At 39.1% G+C, this 19,767-nt stretch overlaps 1 long non-coding RNA gene across 2 annotated transcripts; it reads left to right on the forward strand.

Annotated features, from left to right (window-relative positions):
* Positions 1-10,569: 10,569 nt before the first annotated feature.
* Positions 10,570-19,527, forward strand: LOC131221919 (uncharacterized). 2 transcript variants are annotated; one of them, XR_009159662.1, is made up of 3 exons: positions 10,570-10,963; positions 13,179-13,273; positions 19,035-19,527. It is a non-coding gene; the product is annotated as an uncharacterized LOC131221919 (long non-coding RNA). The 2 variants fall into 2 exon arrangements; XR_009159663.1 differs by lacking the exon at positions 13,179-13,273.
* Positions 19,528-19,767: the final 240 nt, after the last annotated feature.

Here is a 19,767-nt window from a genome sequence, read left to right on the forward strand (position 1 = left end):
GGTCAACTCATCAGTGGACTATATTGGTCTGTTGAATGTGAGCCATTGATTGGTTTCATACTGTCCATATTGTTTGACCATGGAGCCACTTGATGCAGGGCGTGAATTACTACTCAGGACGCTATCGATGATTAACGGCTGTTTCTAAAGAGGTTTGATAGAATACATAGTTCATGACATGACATTAAGCAAGAGGATACATACAGGAATTATTTTCATTTATAGTTGAGGTCATCTTTCAATGATCCAGAACATTTACAGGACCTCAATATTGATACTGATATGGAAAAAAATAAAAACTTTTAAATTGGAATATTTCAACCCTTTGATCAATTGGCTCTTTTTCTTTAGGGACTATTTAGTGCATGGAGTTAGGAGGTATGTCATTACATTTAACCCCGTAAAAATTTCATTTGATGTTTGATAACAACAAGAAGGATTTGATTAATCTAGTATCACATATTCCAATGCCAACAGTGAATATTGCAGAATTTTTAGTGAATTTCAAAATCCACTATAAATGTGAGCCCCACCTTGATACATATGTTTTATCTATGTCATCCATCCAAAAGTAACTTTTATGGTGACATTCAAGCTGCAGATGTTCGCAAGTGACCAAAATCAATTATAAAATGTGATCCGTTGATTACAATTTCATGGTCCACCAAACACAAACTTTACATAATATAGTTTATTTCTCAATGGATGAATTTGATCCCAAACATGAGATTGGACAATGAAAATACTATGGTATTTCTAGACATGTAATCATTATACAATAAATAATGTTAATCCCATCTATTACAATTCCATCCTGTTTAATACAGCTGTCCAAATGGGCCTTTAAGATTTTCTCATATAGATACTTACCTTTGCAGGTATGGACCATAAACATTAGTATTTTGGGAATTTTTCGTATGGCTGCCTGCCTTTTTAGCTATGTATCAAAAACTTTTCAGTTTAAACTATTTCTCAAAACTCTCTTTTATTGTTAGACATTAACCGCTTGCTGTTAGTTCCCCATATAGACAATAATCGTCCAAGCAAGGCTATGTAGGGCCTACCGTGATGCATAAATTTTATCAATGCTGTCCATCCATTTTGAAGGATCATTTTATAATATAAACCAACAACGAGGCGGATCTAAGGCTCAAGGTGGATGAGTGGGGATTGAACACTCACCATTAAAAATTTATTGGGAGTGACAAAGGTTTTCAACCTGCTTCTAGTGACCTAGGCCAATGGGATTTTTGTATTTTAGTATGGATGAAACTGTCCTTACTTTACTACACTGGTCAATCTCCCTTTTGATTCATGTGCGTGACACCCAAATCTGAGACTATACATGGGGTCGCGTTGTTGTTCGAGAGAAATCCACTCCGTTCATCTGTTTTGCAGATTCATTTTAGCATATGGGCCTTTATGAAGTTGATCCAAGGCTCAAAGTGGCCCCATGATGGCCCAACGATTTTTCAACGGTGGGCGTTCATTCACCCTGTTTCCTGTCCATTGGTGCACCGGATCTTGCTACTGGCCTCAGCTTTCTAACCATGCCATAAAATTAGGAGTTGGCAAAATAGATGAACGGGGTAGATTTATTACAAACATCCAATGGCCCCAGATTTTAATGGTGGGAGTTTAATCCCCATTGCTTCATGTTCACTTGGCCTAGTTGAGCTTTGCATCAACCTCCGTTTTTGTTCCATGCCCTAAAATAAGGTAGCAAAGCAGATGGGAGGAGTGGACTTGTCACAAACATCACATTAGCCTATAACGTCATGAATTTTCATTATTTTGGATTGCCAAAAATCTTTATTATATAAGCCTATAATGTCATGAATTTTTATTATTTTGGATTGCCAAAAATCTTTAATTATATATATATATATAAAACTAGCCCATGTTGTCACTTATTGACCTTTGATGCTCGAAGTGAGCCTACACGTAGTTATACTAATAAAAAACAACACAAATTCGATTAATCAAATATATAAAGCCAATGAATCCACCGAATCACTTAAGCATCGAGTTTAGAATCATGATTTGTTCACATAGGGCCCAAATCTACCCGACCTATCACTGAATAATTAAGATAACCACAACTAAATTAAAGACATACATAAAACAGAGACAACTATGGGTCAGATCTTAATTAATGAACCAAATCAACCAAGTTACTCATTTAGTAGAAGAATCAACGGTCTAGAATGATCATGATCGAATCGTCATTTTTGCTAATTGCGAACTGACCACACTATGAATATAGTTAATCTAAACCCTAATTATTGCGCACAATCTTAATACCTAATTCATTACTGAAATGCCTTGATTATCCAAATGAGCTCTAAACTGCTAGTTAGGGGCCACTAGTTCTTAAATTATAGAATAATGTCCATCTCACCAGGATTGACGTTCATTGCGGGTGGCAAATCAAGATAGTACCGACAACTACGTAACTTAAGCTAAAGGCCAAGTGCTTGAAATGTGCAAATACCTAAGGCTAAAGCCTGAAACTTAAGTGAAATGAATATCCCACTCTTTCGTGAAGTTGTGGCTTTCTGACCGTTAGATCGCGACCAAAATCGATATGATTTAAAAATATTTCCCTGCTCATATCCGTATAACTGTGGCCCCGATCGAATACTAATAGTCGTTAATTGTAAGTAGGGTCCTCGCGGTTGATCAAGGCATCCGATCTCCACCAAAATTGGATTGATCGCTCATCCTACGATGGGGCACCTTCCCCATAGTACGGATGAGTCAATGGCCCCCTGAAGGAGCCCTGTGGGCCAAAATCTAGCCCACTAGGGGCATGCATGTTAAGAAATGGGCCCCCAGGGCCATTTATATATAAAATACAAACTATTTAAGGCCTAAAATTTCACTCTCTCACTCCCATCTGAATTTCTAATTGCAAGGGAGTGAGGGAGAGGGGAGAAGAGAAGGTGGAAGCTCTTTAGAGAGTGGCCCAGTGACGATAGAGAGGTAATCTCCTAACCCCCTTTTGAATTTGAGCTTTGCAAGCTATTGCATGCGCCCTTACAAGCTAACCTATTCGACGCAGGGTGTCAATCCACCAATTGCTCGGTCGGTATCCTAAGTGCAGCATAAGAGAATGGTCAGATTTTCCCTTGGTGCGGACCATTACCTTTATCTTGCCAATTATCGAACTCGTGTCACAATTAATGATTGTGTAGTGAAATTTGGAATTGCATACTAAACAATGAGTAATTCTTAGGTGTAATATCCTCTATGAATTGTGAATTTTTCCTATAATAGTTGATCATTGATTGCGTGCTAGAATAAACCATTTTTTACTGAAATTTCCATGCCCATGTGCTCCACATTTTCCCCTTGATACATGTGCGTAATTATTTGGTTGTTGTAAATTGTGCGATGATTGAACAATGCACTGTATGCCTAATTGTTTGCCCATATTAGACAGAATATCCTAAATCACAGATGAGTTTGGTTGCCTATTCCTGAATAAAATTTGTTGTGGCATGATATAGAATTTTAGTCTATTAGTAATTGAGTTAGCCAGCAAATCAAAAAAAATTCACAAGGGCAGTCCTGCTGGATTGGCTTTGGGCCAATCCGACCGATTCAGGTAGAAGACGGACAACCGACGGTAGTTGGACTACACAAGATTCTTGCACCCAGTGCCGATTGCATCGTAGTTTGCCCAAGTTAGCCAAATTAGTCAACTAGTTGGCCAACCATGTGTGTTTACTATGTATGATCATACCTGTTTGAACTTGAGACACCTCACGCTCTTGGAACGCCCACTTACAACCGCTATGATATGATCCACAAGTCTCTTGAGTCGGGCATGGCGGTATGTAACACTATATATGCTCCAGCTATCGGCCTATGCTGGGGTGACAAGACTCCCAGTAGTGACCGCAACAACCTAGTTTACAAACCCGCATTTCGTATGAGCTTAGCTGGGAGTGACGAACACAGACGGATCAAGGATCATAGGCACGAGGCCGTTACAGCCGCCCTGGGCATCGCGATCGGATTAAGGCATTAGTTTCGTGGGAGTGCCTGAGTTTCCCCATTCTTATTGGACGAACGGACATAACTAAACACTCGGCTAACATGATCACTGTTGCATTGCATTAGTTAGGTTAACAACTCGACAGTCCAGGTCACATTAAGAGAGTGTTAGTCATATGCGAACGTATAGATAAAGTCACTTAAGGGAGTGTTAGATGGTGAGGGCATGCATCATATCATAATATACCATACATGTGCATTAACAAAAGTATCTAGGGACTGTACGCTTAAATTACTTTTCATTAATTATGCATGTGGATTTGATATCTTGTATAACTTGATGTTAATGGAACCATTGGGTTGATCACTCACTCCCAATCTAGGGCGGTGTTTAAAAACACCAACGAGACCCTATCTTAGATGCAGGTATCATAGAGTCCGACACGTTAGATGAAGCATTTATAGACTCAGAGGAGGAGCTCTCATATTTCCAACTGCTGGGCGGATCGCTATAGGTTGCCCTAGGGCTAGCGATGGGGCCTTAGCGCAGGGACACTTTGTATTTTTTTTTTAGGACTGTATGTATTTTGTTGGGACGTAGTCCCATAGACTAAACGTATATGCATCATTTTGTTAGTCGTACCTTAAATTTAAGTTATGTTTACTTTAGTGTACATTGCATGATCAATTTAATTTCTCAAGTGCTCATACACCAAGCAAACAAACTCAAATCATTCGTTTCTGCGAGGCATAACTGACACCCAAGAATTCGAGAGTCAAGCATCTGCTTGGCCCCTGAAATCCGGGGTGTTACATGGCCCCACCTATGGTCAAGTAACTCTCACCCTTCGAGACTTAAATGTCAACCAATTTTCAATTGATTGATGTTGATTGACTTGCTAACCAGACGTTGACAGTATGTGTGGCCCACTATGTTGTTTGTTAGAACTCCACCCAGTTCATCTGTTTTTCCAACTCATTTTATGATATGTACCTAAAAATGAGGCAAATCAAAAGCTTGAAGTGGGCCCCATATGGCCCTAGGATGTTTCATCAGTGGGCATTCCATGTCATTATTTCCTGTTGTATGGCCCACTAGACTTAAGGAGTCGAATCCTATTTACATCAGCGTTTTTCTAGATTAGCCACGGGCTAGCTGATTTTCCTTTTAGGGGGAAGATGAACTAGTTGACGTCATGCGTTCCTTCTCTAGAAGTAAGGCTTGAAATGGTGGCAGGTGTAGTTACGGTCACATGCCCAACCATCATGATAAAACGAAGGTTGGGCTCAGAGTCGTGTTGGATATCTTGACGTCTTATTTGTCTATAAGGTCAGGAGTTCCTCAGGCTATACAATTCTAGCAGTATCTCCATGGAGGTCCAATTGAAATGGTGCACTTCTTTTCCCTTATCCAATTGTTCCTTGGGACGACCTGTGTTGGCATGGTAGGGGTGATGATTGAGTGGATTGGGAGTTGGACTTTCGTCTGAGTGGATGATTTCAGTGCTACGAAATATGACTAGAGCAAGGGATGAGGGATGTTCCTCATCCAGAGATCTATCCATCTTCTCTTGGGGTTAGGCTCCTCTGATCCATATATCTAACTGGGGGTGCCCGTATCCTAATCCTATCTAGTCTACCTTTTATCGCACCTCAATCACCTTGTCTATGTCTAAATGTGTGAGTCGATATTTCAAGATCTAGCTTTCAGCTAGGGTGAAAATGGATTTCACCCCGAGAGGGTGCATGGTAAGGATGTGATTCATGTTTTCAAATGGGAGGCTATAATATGGTCCTCTTTCCTCTGGGCAACATGCGTCGATGACCAAGATATTAAGCTCCCCCGTGCAGATTGCTTATATGGGAAAATGTTGTTCAAGATTGGATAAAATGGAAGCATTTCATCCCTAAGAATGTATTTAACTTACTAATGGAGCATTGAAGGGATAGCCCCGACTTTTTGTAGCCAGGGAAAATCGAGAGGAATTGAATGAGGAGATGTCCATGACCTAAAGAGTAATGGTGGATATGTCTGAACTTACTGTAGTTTAATGTCAATTTCCCCTTCAGTGTGCCTTCGTGAATTGTCAAAGGCTCTCACATTCATATTGATGAGCTTGAACATGGACGGATCCCTTCCAAGATACATGGCAGTCCGAAGTGGGCACACATTTAAGCTTAAACCATTATCAATGAGTACAAATAGGATGCTACAATCTTTATGTCCAATGGTTATATTTAAAGATCTCTCATGGTCGCATCCTTCCGGCGGCAGCTCGTCGTCTAAGAAAGTGATGGCCTGTGGGGTGAGGAGTTGTCCTATTATGTGGGTGGCCATTTCTAGTGATGCTTCCCAAGAGATGTGTGCATTATTTAATGTTTTGATGAACATTTCTTGGTGAGTTTTTGATGTGTCGAGGAGTTTCCAAACGGATATCTGGGTCGGAATGGCTTTGAGTTGAATGGCCATGTCATAGGCATTTTTAGTCTTGGTACGTAGCTAGTCTGGTTAGTGGTCCCTTGGGATCTCCTTTGGGAGCATCTTTTCAAAAGCATCTACCATTGGGTTACATGTTCCCTACTTTTGAGGATTCTGGATAATGTCATGGAACTGCCATTTTATTGTAGATTGATATCATTCTTCCTTAAAGGACCAGAGGAGGTTGCGGTTCCAACAGTGGCAATTGACAAGTGATGGGAACTAGTGGGGGTAGTTGGACCACTGGGGTTACCACCTAAAATACAAGGGTTGCAGATGGGTTTGGAATGGGGGCGGATCGAGTTGACTTGGCAAGTTCATGCAGCATGCAGAATAAAAAAGGTCCTTCTGTCGAGATGTTTTCTGAAGGCTCTCTTTGGGAGGCGATTCCGGAATTCTTCCCATGAGGGTGACTGACTGATGCTTTCAGGACTAGTTTGGAGGATTGGATGTGGGCACAAGTCCTTGTAGGATCAATGGTTGGCTCCACGATTGATATGCGTGGAGGGCCGAGCTGTGGGCAAGCTCAGGTGCTTTTCCTTAAAGGATTCATGAATGGGGGAGTGATGCCCATTGTAGGAGGAACGGGGGAAACTCTTAGTCGTAACTCAGGATGGCATTTTCATGGTAGACATGGGTACGTAATCTTCCTAGATGACATTAACAGCAGGGGTGCCTGTCATGCTGGGACCTGCTTGATGCTGTTGTAGAGGATTCTAAAGTATGTTGTTGTTGCTTGTAGGAGTCTGGTCAGGAATGATGATCGTAATTTATTTTGATTCATTAGGTCTTGAACCACATGTTTCAAGCAAAAACATTATTCCATGGTGTGGCCCCTTCCCTAATGGTATGTGTAGTACTCATTTTCATTATAGTTGGGAGGCAAGGGGTTCAGTGGCGGCCAAAGTGTCTTTGTTGAGAGACCAAGGGTTTGGTAATATTTGGATTGGATCCAATGACCTTGTGGGGGATTAGTTAGGGATTTTATGTTTAAACTTTCTCAATTATCCAAAGATGGTTAAGGAGTCTAGGTATGGTTTTACCGAGGGCTTTGTTAGCTGATTCAAAACTAATGTCTTTTATGATTTAGGTAGGGTATTTACAACATGATTTTGTGAGACTATCTTTCTAAACGTATATGGATTATGATAAATTTCCTATCTTGGTGGGGCTTTATAGGCTTGTTAAGCATGCTACTTGATCACATGTGTCACTCATGTGAAGGCCATGTGTCTGTTCTGCAGTATCTCACTTTTTTCGACCACAGACGTGCATACGACTCTAAGTTGTGTTGAATTTATCAAGCGATGTGTCATTGAAGGAAGTGAGATTGAAAGATATCTTCGATGTATGAGTAATATTTTGTCTGTCATTCATACATAGTGTTGACATATGACAACATTTCATTGGTCTACGTCGACACAGCATGATATGTATAAACACCTGCATATCATCCATCACAATTTGCCTGAGTATTTTGATTTTCCATTTACCCATGAAATGCAAACTAATTGAGCCATCATTATCATTTCCAGTGTTTGTTTAAACTGAAATTATATGTGAAAATTAAGGGTCAAATATACTAATAAAGGAAGTAGGTAAAGTGTAATTATTATATTTTTACATTATAAACTTATTATTTTTACTATGATTTTCAGTAAAACAAACAATATAGTAAAATCATCATTGTGGTTAAATGTAAATGATGTCACCACACAATTACAAATGTAAATAATAATTACCCATTTATAGTCATTTATGATTGTAATTAGAACACCTAACTGGAAGAATGATTTGGTAATTAATAGTAATTAAATTGCATTATGTGAAATTAATAATATTATTACACAATGATTATATGTCTATAAATATTATTAAAACTCGACATCCCAATCCTCATGTTTGGATTCATATTCTTCGGTTGAGAAAAACACTATATCAAAGTAAAGCCAAAGCTTGATAGACCATAGAATATCAAAGTAAAACCAAAGCTTGGTAGACCATAGAATGCAGTCAACAGATGAGATTTCACAACTCATGCTGGTCAAGTATGCAACCTAAGAATCACATGTAAATGGCCTGTCCATAAGACGACGTGGATAAAACACATGCATCATCGTGAGGCTCACGGCTGTAGCAAATTTCAAATTCCACAAAAAAATCCTATGGACGTGGATAAAACACATGCATCATTATTAGGCTCACAGACATAGCAAAAGCTGAACTCCTGGATTAATCCAATCCTTCCCATTTGTTCGAAATGCAGGGTGGAATTTACATTGAACATACAAAATGCAACTCCATGTTGCTTGAGTGGATTAGGTGCGCATGTGGCCTCAACTCTCACTTAAGATGGTGTGACCCTTACCATGGGGCTTACATTGATGTATGCATTCTATGTCGACACTATCCATTCATTTTATCGGATCATTTTAGGCCATGAGCCCAAAAATGAAGCAGATCTAATTCTTAGGTGGATCATTCCATAGGAAACAGTAGTGATTGACCATTAATAGGCCACTAAGTTTTGGATCAAGCTAATATTAGCTTTATCCCTTCATTTAGGTTTATGTGACCTTATCAATAGGTTGATGGAAAATAAAACTTAACGTGAGCCTTAGTAGGTTTTTAATAGTAAAGTGTTCAATCACCACTATTTTCTATAGAATTGTCCACCGGAGATTTGGATTTTCTTCATTTTTGGGCTCACGCCCTAAAATGATCCCCAAAAAAAAAAAAAACCAGATGAACAGCACCCAAATAGAAGGCATACACCAAAGTGGGCCACACACGCCCATCTTATGAGGTACTACCCTCACTGCGACATAGCTAGAGATCATCTTGTAACGGGCTCTATCAAGCTCACTGTAATGTATATGTTTTATTCAGGCTGTCCATTAATTTTGACATTTTATTTTAGAGCATGAAGCTAAAAAGAAGATAGATTGAAAGCTCAAGTGGACAGCATTACAAGAAACAGTGGGAATTGAACTCTTACCATTAAAAACTTTCAAAACCCCACATAATGTTTATTTGCCATCCAGCCTGTTCATAAGGTCATATAGACCCATATAAAGTTAAAATATAAATATCAACTTAATCCAAAACTTCTCTAACTCTGAGAAGGTTCCAACGGTAGGTTTTCAATCCCCACATCTTTCTTCCCGTGGTGTCCTTCACCTGAGCCTCCAATCTGCTTCATTTTTTGGCTCAGTGAAGTGATATTTAAAATGGATAAATAGCGCAGATAAAACATATAGATCCAGGTGGGCCCATGGATCCCCTGACAGGACCGTCCGTCTCTATCCAGGTCCTGGTGTGGGTAGCACCGATCGAAAGGCGCCCAGGCCAGGGCGCGCCCCAAACCAGCTGCAACCCCGTATAAACTCACGTTCGTGGTTTGGCTAGTGACCCAAAACCAGCCAGCTAGCCAGCGTGACCCACCGTTAAGTAGGTGTTTAGTAAACCCCGAGGGGCGCGGATTGGATACTGACAGGGTCAGTAGCCAAATCACAACTGAAGTGACAACACCAGGCTCTGTGGATCCCACCGTGATGCATGTGTTATATCCATACCGTCCAACCACTTATAGAGATCGTCTTACGGCATTACAAAGAGAATGAGATAGATCTAAAGCTCAAGTGGACCCACCAAAGAAAACTGTGGGAGCAGTTACACTCACCCGCCGTTGAAACCTTTATAAGGCTCACCGTGATGTAATTTTGAGATCCAACCTATTCATAAGTTAACATAGAGATAGATGAAGTAAAAAGAAAAATACCAGCTTAACTACTGTAGTCCCTAAGAAGTTTTGAACGGTGGATGTCACTGTCCCCACTATTTTCTATGGTGGGGTCCGCTCCAACTTTAGATCTATCTCATTCTATTTGTAATGACATAAAAAGAACTCTAAAAATGGTTGGACGGTATGGATACAACACACGCATCATGGTGGGGTGAACAGAGCTCGGTGACGTCACTTCAGTAGCAATTTGGCTGTCAGTATCCAATCCGCGCCCCACGGGGAGCCCAAAAATGGAAATCGGACTGCGTACTAAGTTACTCCCGTTACCGAGAGAGAGAGGGAGGGAGTGGGAGTGGGAGAGAGAGAGAGAGAGAGGGAGGGAGATGGGATTCTGGGATTTCTTGTATTCCTGGAAAGTCAGGCCGCCCTTGCAAGACGATTCAGAGGAGAAGAGAGAGATGGAGAGGGAGAGGGAGATGGGATTTTGGGATTTCTTGTATTCTACGACTGATAAACTCAAAGAAAATGCGCCCGATATGACGGCCGTTAGAGTTCGTACGATCTGGGCTCTGCTGCCGTTAGGAAGATCGATAACGCCGTTAGAGTTGACGGAGCGCAGAAGGTAAAGGAGTACCTGCCCGATCCTCAAACCAGGGAGAAGATCGGACGGATTGCAACCAACGTCGCCAAATACGGGGCCGAAGCGGCCGTCAGCCAGTCGCTCACAGGGGTCAGAGGTCAGTTTCTCTCGTTAACCAAAATAACCCTGCCAACTTTCAAAATGGCCCAGATGTACAGTGGATGGGAGGGTAAATTAGAGCTGTACATGAGTTGAACCGACTCAAGCTTGGCACAGCTCGGCTCGGCTCGGCCAGCAGCTAACCCGAGCTCGAACTCGGCTTGGCTCGGTCACTAGCTCAGGCCAATTCGAGCCGAGTTCAAGCCTATAGGACATTTTCTCAAATACATAGAATGCATCTTTAATCCGTCACAAAATGCAAAACAGTAACAAGATATGAGGGCAATTCTATAACATAAAGTTTTTTTTTTTAATTTTTATTTTTATAGTGATTTGTTTCATATCCACTCTTTCCTCACCACCAGCCAATTTTGCAGAGAATGTACGCACCAAAAACAACACTCTGTTGAGTCATTGCATCAAACACTTGGCGGGCAGCAACAAGGTAAAAATAACCGAGTCACTAAGCCGATTCAACCTTAGTTGATTCGAGTTGAGGTTCGAACTGAGTCAAGTCGAGCTCGAGCAAGCTCAAACTTGGCTTGAAATTTTTTGTAGCTCCAAAACCTAGCTCGACTCAGTCCGAATCCATTTTCGAACTGAGGCGAGTCGAGCTTTTCCGAGTCGAGTCGAGCGAGCTGACCAAGCGAACTCGACTCGTGTACAGCTCTAATCCCAATGCAACTAGGAGTACTATAATTTGTAGTCCTTTGAGAGCATTGGGGCATTTCTCATCTCAAAATAGATACTTCAATTAGAAACCGTATGGCCCTGTTTGGTAGTGATCATCACAACCATCTATTGATCAATAAGAATTTGATATTAGTTTGATTATTAATTCCATTGCAAGGATATGCACTCAAATATTCTCTATTGCATGGGAAACAAAATACATTGGAGGCAGTGGTCTTGCACATGCATTTAATTACATTCCTCACAACAAAACCCTTAAAATTAAAAGGTAAAAACTAAAGAATAGTAATTGTTATATACTACAGAGTAGTATAATGTAAATGATGCATAAAGCCCTTATATAAGGTCATCATGAACCTTTCTAGTAAATCTAGTGGTCCAATAATGACAAAAAAGAATACATCGAAGAGCATGCTGACTAGGGGACATCGAAGAGCATGCTGACTAGGGTGCACGATTCCTTTAAGGGGGAGCGCAACCATTGGGGACAGCGTGCTATGATTCAGGATCAAGTATTTATTCTCCCAAATGCCTTGACATTGGAGATAGGTGAACAAGAGCTCTCATTGGCCAGTTTGAGCATTTCAGCATGGAGTCAGGACATGTGAATGATCTTATGTCAATGTGATAGACAAGGTGCTCAACCACCTGAGGACCAAGGTATTCAAAATCGGTTACATAACAGCCGTAATGGCCATTACATAACGGTAACGGTCATAACCGTTACGTGTTACTTGGCCAAAACGGCCGTTACAAGAAAAAAACAAAAAAACAAAACAAAACAAAAAACAGGCTGTAATGGTCCATAATGGCCCAGTAACGGTCCCATAACGGTCCTTATCAGTTTTTTCAAAAAATAAAAAAGGACCATAACGGCTGATACAGGAGCCATAACAGCCGTTACGGCCTGTATCATAACGATAACGGTCACCATTACTGTTTTGGAGCACCTTGCTGAGGACTATACCTTTTAGAGCATATAGCCTCAAGAGTTGTCCCAAAGCAAGGTGTACCTTCATGGATGACACATCCAGCACATGTGGCAACCAGAGGTCCCCCGATTAAGGTGTACAACATCCGTTAGGGGTGCATGAGCTGCATCATGGACTTTAAGCAAGGGCACAAGACCTCAACCAAAGGTGAGTCTTTGGACTCTTCCTTGCTTACCTTGTCTCTATTTCTGGGGGTGAAGAGATGGAAGTAGGAAATCACAAATCACAAGCATTCTGGGGATGAAGAGATGGAAGTAGGAAATCACAAATCACAAGCAAAGTAATAGCAGTTCCCCAAGAGAGAGAAACAAATCACATCTCTCCTTCAAATGAAGCTAGAAGGGTATGGGAAGCCTTGGTTTCCCTCCAAAATGAATGTTGGATAATTATTTCCCTCTCTTGGAGTAATTAGGCAGTTATTTTCTGCTCAAATGGCTGTTATGGGTATTTCTACATGTTTCTCGACATGTCGCTCTCTTTTAAGAGTGACTCACACCATCCATGCTTTGACACAGTTCTGTCGTTTAGGTGGCTGGATCCTGCTAGAAGTGTGCGCAAGGTGAGCAAAACCTAGGATGCTGGAGAGTGCCACTTGGATGTAACCAGTTTTGATGGCTCAACAGGTAGAATCTAAAAATGAATTTGTCTCATTTCAGTTAACGATAATTATGTTGTAGAGATTAGTTAACAGTAATACATATTAGAGATTAACTAAAATGAGATGAACTCATTATGTATTTGAGAAAAGATCTCTAATACATAATTACTGTTAACAAAAAGGGATTTTTAACATAAAATTCTTGAGAATTCAAATTTATTCTCAAAATTTACAAAATAATGCCTCCAAGAATGAAAAGTACAGTGGAGAGCCTTTTAAAAAGTGATGAAGTAGAAATTGTTAGGTCCACATTGTACATATATGACATCCAACCCATCCATTAGATGAATCCCATCACAAAGATTACACGAATGAGATTCTAGTGGATCCAGCCAAAAGCTGGACCACACCATGGAAAATAATATACACTACCCAAAAACATCCAAATTCACATATAGCCCATTTCATGATTTGATTGACCAGTTCTTTTGTTTGAGTGATCCTCATGGTAGGTGCATATGTTGGATAGGTTGGATGTCATACACATACCACGTGCGCTCATAATTCTTAACTTGTCATTTTCTTGAAGAAAAATAAAATTATATAAGATAATCTAGTAGTTTCACTCCCTAGAGATCACTACATGGAAAAGTCCGTATCCGTTACGATACGCTTGTAAAGGCCGATATGTATAGGTAACGGTCATGACCGTTACGTGATACGGGGGTGAAAAGAGACAATTAGTTTTTTGAGACTGTATCAGCCATTACGGTGGTTGTAAAGGCTGTTACAGGGCATAACGACCGTTACTCCAGTAACAGTCGAAAAACGATTACTTTGATTGTTTCTATTTAAATTCAATTTTCTCCTCTTTTTCACTTTTCTCATTCCAAAATTCTCCTATATCATTTTACAATAGATTTTGACCACTCTTACTATAGCTTTTAAAATTAAAACTGTAAATTAAAGTGATTTGAGCGAATAGAATCTCAAGGGCCTTTTTTTTTTTCAAAAAATTGAAAAAACAGTATTTATGCCTTTTTCTGATTTCTAGTTCTAATGCTTGATTGTGATGTGTAAACATTAGAGACATAATCATATTAAACAATTCACTAGACAGCCCGATACAACACTCTTCACCAAAGAGTGGACCGTTACACTACCATAAACATGTTCAAAAAAAAAAAAAATGTATACATATTCAAAATATTTACATTATTCTTGATTTTCTAAATATTTTTTCAGATTTTTTTCGGGCAAAAGAAAATTTTCAACCATTACTTATCGGCCGTTATGGCCGATACTCGTATCGGTAATGGTAGTGACCATTATGGCCACCGTTACCGATACGGAATACCTTGGTTCATGGAGTCATTATTTGGTAAACTTTGAAATTTGGAGGGATTTTGTGGTAAAAATTGCTAACAAAAATGCGATGAACTCATTTTCAGGGTTTTACCAAACACATATAGTAACAATGTAAATGGATAATGAAGTAGTGATTAATGTCATTCCTTGCCTCTCTTAATTTTTTTTCAAATAAAATTTTCCACTGTTTATTCAATTTACTAATGGATGTTGATCATGAATCTTTATTTTTAAATAGCCCTCAAAAGCTCTTTTTCTTTTTTCTTTTTTAATAAGAAGTGTTTTTATGAAAAAAAAAAAAATCATGCTTACTTTGATGTACCTAAAAAATGAGTTGAAGCAATTATATGAGTTTTTTTTTTTTTTATTACTTTTTTCTTTTTTCTTTTTTCCTTTAAAAAAATACAGTTGAAAACGGAGTTCTGCTAACTATAGTTCTCAAATCACTTAATGCGGCTATTAAGATATGTTTCAATTTCAAGAGTTTCAGGTTAAGTAGCGCAACCCGGTTATCGAATCAATGAGATATCAACACCAAATCACAAAGAAGTGGACAAGAATTACACCAACACAAATATTAGAGTAGAGAGGGTGAGAACTATATTTATATCAAACTTCTTTTCTTATAATACTTAAGAGAAACTCACACTTCGAAAAATATTGGAATGACTAACTCCTACACCACCTCCCCTTTTATAGACCCTGAATGAATCATTAATAAAAAATCCCCAACTAAGAGATTAATTTCAAATCAATCATAATTTATTTCAAACCAATCTAATCTTCCTAAAATGGTAAAAGCCTAATACTAGTGAAAGCGAGCATATAAAATAATCTTAATTACATCAGCCCCATATCTTCAATTGCGTCCCCTTCATATCTTCAATCACATTTTTAAATCAACCCCCATCTTTCCCAAAAATAGCAAGTTGCAATTCTTAATTTAGGCCCCTAAATTTATAAATAAACAGTAAAAAAATCAGCACATGTTGAGCCCTATAGTGGGCTGTGGACCTGCATCCTGCTGGGCTCTACAGTGGGCCGTGAGCTGGCATCATTAAGTGCACTGGTTTGGGTTAGAGAAGTTATAGGGTCCTGGCATCTTAACAATTTGTTGAGTCTTAGGATTCCTTAGTTCTTGGACCAAATATCAGGGATCCAAACCATTGATCTGAAAGGACCCACCATGGACAATGAATGCCTTTTAACTCTTCTAGATTGGAAAATTATGAACTTCCAATTACTGGCCTACAAGTACATGGTTAAGGAGAAAACACAACCTGTCAGCATTCAGTTTAAAGGAGAGTCAATATCGGCTGCGCACTCGCTTGTCAAACTTTTGCCAAGCAATCGTGACAGTATTTGCTTGAATCTTGATTAGCAGAAAAGGATTTGTGAAGCCAGCCCTACTGCTATGTTGGCCCCAAATAGGATAAGCAACGATGATTATTATGATCATTTTCCTGCAGTTATATTAGTGCTCTTTTAATAAATTTGTTATATTCTTTGAGAATTCAATTGCTTTTATTTAGATTCAGTCCCTTTGATTTGGATTGTTTTGATGACAGGACTTGTGAGAGTATTCAAGTACGACCTGATTTTGTGCCATAGAAATTACAGCTTTTCCATACCTTTCTCGGGATACATTGTCAGTAGCTCTGCAAAACTTTGAATTTCCATTCTCATCACTAAAATGCTAGAGCAAGTTATTTTCGTGAAGTCCATGAGTTGTTTGGATGATTCATTTTCTTGAGGTTTCTGAAGCGACTGTATTGAATACTCTTCGTGGAGTTAATTTTTCAAGTTCAGCACAAGGGTCATTTCAGATTTGCCACAATAAAGTGGTGATTTCCTCCACTAATTGCAATTATGGGGGCATTTAGTTCTTTTCTAGAACTTCCAAACTACAATTACACCGATGAAAGTGCTATGTTAGGATGGTAAATCAGACGTGCAAAGCACGGGGAGGGGACCCATCAAAATTAGGAGTAGGCTTAATCCTAAGTTCGTGGGATCAACCTCCCTAACAGATCCTGAAGAGAAGTAGATTGTAATTTGTGGACGTCTTCGTCTGCAAATTCAATTTGATGTTTCCATGCGTACAAGTGGCCCTACGTGTGGCAATGTCAGCCTAGTCCCAGCAGCCCAAACCTATATTGCCAGGGCTTGAGCCCCTAAACTTGGCTTGAAGCATGCTCAGGCTTGAAATCTAGGCCCTTGTCTAGGTCAATTGGGCCAAGACTAGGGCCAATGTTGGATGGCCCGGTCCATTGGCCTAGTCCAATAATTAAGTGGGTCAAGGATGGATGATTTGAAAGACACTTGTGAAGATCCCACTCAACTTTCGTATTTAGTTTAAAGGCTATTTTGGGAAATGTTTCTATCTCAACCATTCTAAGATATTTTCCTTCCTAATCTCTTGGTGAAAATTTTGGAAATAATCTTCTTTTGTTCTTAGGCTTTATATATATATATATATATCAGTGCTGTCAGTAGCGCTGGTAGCGTAGCGCATCAAATAGCGCAAATCGCTACTTGGGTCGTAGCGTGTAGCGCAGGTAGTGCGTGCTACCTTGTTGTATTTTATTATTATTTTTTTTGTTGTACTCAAACCACAAGCATTAAGTAACTTGAAATAAATAAATAAACCCTACGAACAGGGTATTCGAAAGGCCTTCCAGACCCAAACCGACGCTACTTCCTCTCCCCCCTCTTCAATCTTGCGATCGAAAAGCCCTTCGAAGGGGCTTCTTTGGCCGATTGTTGGAGACTACAGGGAGCTCCATTTGGTGTAGTTTCATCAACGATGGAGAAGAAATGACAGAGAAATTGGATTTCCCCTATTCCGGTTGCGATCGGTTGTGGAGCTTCAACTTTTGTAGTTTTCATTAATTCAATCTCATCTTGAGACAAAAATAGGTACACTCGTTCCTTTTTTTTTGAATTTTTTTCGATATACAATGAAAAAAACTTTGTATTTTGAGTTTTTTTTTTTTCTCATTTTTCCCTTTTAAAATGCCGGTTACTGTATGTTTTTTTTGTTTTTTTTTTTTTTATTATAATTTTTTTCATTTCTTTTTCAATATCTCTATAGATATAGATTTTTTTTCTGTGGTATGGCCCACGTAGGGCCCACTGAGGTGTGTGAAGGGGTGGATTTGCATTTTTTTTCTATGGAATGGCTCACGTGGGGCTCACTTAGGTGTGTGAAGGGGTGGATTTGCATTGTTTTCTATGTTGTGGCCCACCTGGGGCCCACCGTGGTGTGCGTATGTGTGGATGTGCATTGTTTTCTATGGTGTGGCCCACGTGGGGCCCACTGAAGTGTATGAAGGGGTGGATTTGCATTATTTTCTATGGTGGGCCCACTATGGTGTGTGTATGTGTGTAAGTGTGTGCATTGTTTTTTATTGTGTGGTCCATGTGGGAACCACTATATTATTTTTCACAAATTAATGTTGATTTTTGTGATTCACTGATTTGTTTTTGACATTTGTAATGTACTTAATGTTGTTAACTTTGGAATTTTTATTTTGAAGAATGTGACATTTATATATTTTGCTTTTTTCTTACTATTTAATATTTATCATATATATATATAATGGAAGTATTGTGTAGCTTACGCTACACGCTACGGAGGGTTGAACGCTACCGTTATTTAAAACACCTATCTATATATATATATATATATATATATATATATATATATATATATATATATATATATATATATATATATATATATATATATATATAATGGAAGTATTGTGTAGCTTACGCTACACGCTACGGAGGGTTGAACGCTACCGTTATTTAAAACACCGAATATATATATATATATATATATATATATATATATATATATATATATATATATATATCCCCTTACTTTTGCACCTAAGCTTCAACCTTGTCTACTTTTGGGTAATAGAAAAGTATCATTATATACTATTCTATTGTCTAGGTGTAGCAAAAGAAGGTTGTGTCCATCAGAGAAGGTAAATTTTTAATGAGGTATCAAGTCCAACCGATTAGACCATAATTTAAGGTCCACCCAGTGAATTACTTCCGACCCATCATTCGGGTACGATATCCAACCCTTCCAATAGGTTGATCCCGCCATGACCATCAGCTTGTGCAAAAATCAACCCCCATACACTCATCAGGTGGGCCACACCATAGAAAACAATATCAGGCAGTTGATATCTAATATAATACAAGGTGATCTTCGTGATGGAGTTGACCTTTTCAACGGGTGGGATGTTGCACGCACATGAAAGGTTGGAAGATATTCCTTTGTTGGCCGGTTACTTATGGTCTGGTTGTACTTCAGACCTAAATTTTAATTCCCTTTCTTATTTGGGTCTCTCTCTCTCTCTCTCTCTCTCTCTCTCTCTCTGACTGGATTCTTAACACAGGTGGGGTACAAATCTATAAGATTGTTCGAGATGGACTCAAGGATCAACCGCCATCTGATCATGCCAGTGAGAAATCCAAAAGTTGCAAGGAAATGATGGAAGAGATACAGAAGAAGATGGATAAAATGCAGGAAGAAATAAATAACATCAATCACCATAACAAGATATTACTCGAACGGATTAAGCAATGTGAGTCTCCTAATGAAACATCACACTTGGAATTGGTACAAAAGCCTCAAGATATCAAAAGCCGTTTATGATGAAGGGATTCTGAGGGTAGTGATTTCTTGGATGCTCTGATAGTTCCTAAGGTCCGGTCTGGCATAGCTTCTTGTAAATGCAGAATTGATTCTCAAAGAATGGATTAGTGTTGGGTTTGGTTTGGTTTGTAATGAGGGAATGGGGTTTTTTGTATGTGTAATTCTCAAAGAATGGATTAGTGTTGGGTTTGGTAACTTTGGTTTGGTTTGTAATGAGGAAATGGTTTTTTTTTTTTTTTTTTTGAAGTGTAAGTTTTTTGTTTGAGATTGTATTTTCTCTATTTATTACACTATACTGAGAAAATTGCATAGATTTAAGATTTAGAACAATAGACTGAGCTGTCGTGCTGATTTTCTCTACTTATTAGACTAGACTAAATTACATTAAACTGAGGGTCGTTTTCGCATCTCTCATCTAATCCAATAAGAGCTACTCTAATAAGGCTTTTTGTATCAACTCTTTTTGCACAATA

Source organism: Magnolia sinica, chromosome 12, assembly GCF_029962835.1.
Source record: "Magnolia sinica isolate HGM2019 chromosome 12, MsV1, whole genome shotgun sequence".
In the NCBI taxonomy this organism is placed as follows: domain Eukaryota; kingdom Viridiplantae; phylum Streptophyta; class Magnoliopsida; order Magnoliales; family Magnoliaceae; genus Magnolia; species Magnolia sinica.